The sequence below is a fragment of the Euleptes europaea genome, chromosome 17 (genome assembly GCF_029931775.1).
Source record: "Euleptes europaea isolate rEulEur1 chromosome 17, rEulEur1.hap1, whole genome shotgun sequence".
NCBI lineage: Eukaryota > Metazoa > Chordata > Lepidosauria > Squamata > Sphaerodactylidae > Euleptes > Euleptes europaea.
In genome coordinates, this window is record NC_079328.1 from 12445074 (window position 1) to 12448449 (window position 3376).

General features: G+C 43.5%; 1 non-coding gene across 1 annotated transcript; it reads left to right on the forward strand.

The window, feature by feature from the left end:
- Window positions 1–1347: 1347 nt before the first annotated feature.
- Window positions 1348–1420, forward strand: TRNAI-GAU (transfer RNA isoleucine (anticodon GAU)). The gene has a single exon. It is a non-coding gene; the product is annotated as a tRNA-Ile (tRNA).
- Window positions 1421–3376: the final 1956 nt, after the last annotated feature.

The following is a 3376-nucleotide window of genomic DNA, read 5'->3' on the forward strand; positions in this document are numbered from 1 at the left end:
AGAGCGGTGGTTTGGAGCAGTGGACTCTGATCTGGAGAACCGGGTTCGATTTCCCACTCCTCCACATGAAGCCTGCTGGATGACCTTGGGCTAGTCACAGTTCTGTCCAAACTCAGCCCCACCGACCTCAAAGGGTGTCTGTTGTGGGGAGGGGGCGGGAAGGTGATTGTAAGCCGGTTTGATTCTGCCTTAAGTGGCAGAGAAAGTGAGCATATAAAAACCAACTCTTCTTCTATTTTCTCCTGTGGCCCCATTACGTCTGCTTTGCTTCAGCCTCTGGCTCCGTCCCTTCTTCCTATATTAATGCTTCTTGCCTTTCTCCTTTCCTCTTTGGTATTTTTCCTACTTTCAAAAAATCTTCTATGGGTCCCTCAGTTTTGTCAGACTTTTCTTTCTGTTCATTCTCCCTTCCAATTTGGTTTGGCATCTGTATGTTTATCCTGCATGGTTTTGTGGGGTGCCACTCAGATTGTGAAAACAGGCCGGAGGCCCATGTCACGTGATCGGATGATGGTCCATGAATAAAGTGACATTGCGAGTCACAAATTCACAACTGGTGAAGGTGTAGTGTATTTTACTAATAGGTCTCCTTCAGCTCATGGCCCATACTAGAGTTCTGATCTTTCCTCAACTTTCAATTTCAATGTTTGTGTGTTAAGTGCCATCAAGTTGCTTCTGACTCATGGCAACTCTATGAATCAACGTCCTCCAAAACGTTGTACTGTTAACAGCCTTGCTCAGGTCTTGCAAACAGAGCTTTCAATACTGTTGGCAAATTCTCTGGGCTTTGGTGGGCAAGCTTACGGTAATTCTCTCCCTTGTTTCAGATTTGTTTTCTGTTACTAGTCTCTCTTCTCCTTTTTCTGTTGGAGTTCCCGGATTCTGTCTTCAGTCTTCTACTTTTTCTGTTTCATTCTTTGCCCTGGCAACCGTTAGCCATTCATTTATCATGAGATACAATTCTTATGCTGAAGACATTGTTTTATTATTTCCTCTCCTGACCATTCTTCAGTTGATATTACTTCCTGTTTAAATATGGTTTCATTACTTGGGTGTCTTCTCATTATCTCTTAGTAAATATTTCAAAAAACAAGCTTCCGGTCTTATCTTCCTGTTTAGTCTTCAGCAAGTAAATTCGGAACTACTTCTTTCTGATCGGTATCAACAGAACAAACAGCATTATATTTTCTGCTTGTTTAGAATGTCCAAGCCTGCAAGTATAATGACTTTGATTTTTCTTTTTTGGCAGATAAACAGAAACATCAACAGTTGGCGATATCTTACAGGCAAGCTACCTAATAATTTCTTACCTTTGTTTGCTTATTACAAATTACCAAGGGTTAGGGGAGAGGCTGTGGCTCAGTGGCAGAGCATCTGCTTGATGTGCAGAAGGTCCCAGGTTCAATCCCTGGCATCTCTAGTTAAAAAGATCAGGTAATAAGCAATGTGAAAGACCTCTGCCTGAAACCCTAGAGAGCCACTGCCAGTCAAATTTCAATACCTTTATTGGCATACCATCAAGCAGTCGATCAAATAAAACCAACCCTCTAAACATCATTTAACATCTGCCTCTTAACAATTTCATCAAAAAATTTAGCCACAGATTCAGTAGTCTCAGAATCTCGGGAGGATAACAACAATTTGATCTTACTATCATCAGCTTGATCTGCATGATTTGAGAGAAAGGGATCTAAAAGGACCGCACGAATTTCACAATAAAATGGACAATGCAAGAGCATATGGTCAATACTTTCAATCTCCCCCAGGGCAAATTTACACACCCTGGCAGAGTATGGAATTTTCTTATATCTCCCATACAGAATAGCAGAAGGGAGAACATTAAAACGGGCTAACATAAATGCCCTCCGGAGGTGAGGGACATACTGCCAGTCTATGTAGACCATACTGATGAACCAATAGTCTGATTCAGTTTAAGGCAGATTCATGTGTTCCCTAAGGGTTGGATCCAAAAGTGCACTTCTACCAGATTAACAGTAGATACACTGGCCATCAGTGGAGGAGGAGAACAATTGGTTTTTATATGCCAACTTTCTCTACCACTTAAGGAAGAATCAAACCGGCTTACAATCACTTTCCCTTCCCCTCCTCACATCAGACACCCTGTGAGGTAGGTGGGGCTGAGAGAGCTTGAAGAGAGCTGTGACTAGCCCAAGGTCACCCAGCTGGCTTCATGTGTAGGAGCAGAGACACCAACCCAGTTCATCAGATTAGCATCCGCCACTCATGTGTAGGAGTGGGGAATCAAACCCGGTTCGCCAGATTAGAGTCCACCACTCCAAACCACCGCTCTTAACCGCTACACCATGCTGGAGAGGAGGGACATATCCACCAATTTTCCCTAGTCATTGCAGTCCACTGCTTTGACCCCATGTTGGTCCTGAGGAGGGTTCCTTGATGCCCCCTCCTTGGATCAGCATTTGGAGGGGGGTTTCCACGGCCTTGCAGCAAGAGTCAAAAAGTACAGAAACCCCTCTCTCCTGGCTTTAATCCACTGATGGTGCTTTGGTCCCACTCCAAATGTTTTGTTTCAAACCTACATTTCAAAGAGCCAAGAATTATGATGACCTAGGCTGGTTTATATGAGAGTGGGCAATCCTTTAGGCTGCTATTACTTTGGACTACCTCAGGTTCCTAAAGGATTTCAAAGGCAGCTCCACTTACAACGGATTCCAATAATTCAGTCTCGATGTTATTATGCAGACCTGCTACAAGAACATCCTTTCTCAGTTGGCATGCCAACCCAAGTGGTCTGAGCTACAGATACCATTTTTGCATCCTACCATAAACAACGTGGGATCCACCAGAGGAAAACCCCTCCACTGGTGCTAAAGACCCGTGGAATCTTTTTGGAGAGCGCAATGCCATCCAGTGTTGGTTGAACACACCTCCTAGTAAATTGTCAAGCAACAGTACAGCTAGGGAAAACCTTTCCCCTTTTGGAATATTTAGGACATTTCTGAGTAGAGCTTGTTGATTGGTTTATTCCCAATATTGGTGGAATAGAAGTGAAACGGCAAGCCAGTAAACCGTCTTCTCCCTAGGCATCAATAACCTGCCAGTTGAAACTTATATTTCTCATTATAGGACCAGAATTTTCAAACATGCATGCATTCTCTCTCTCCATTGACAGCTGCCCTGACGCTGCAGATCCTGCAGCTGACAAAACGAACATTACGCTGGTCTCCATGAAGAACTTAAACACAAACAACAGCAAGGGTAAGCATAAGAAAAAACCCTCATGTGCAAGCCATAGTGGCGGTAACCAGAGTCCGCCCTATAGAAAGCCTAATTATAGTGGGAAATGGCTCCCATGTTAATGCATAAGGAAAAGATTAATCTTTTGTGAATTAACATG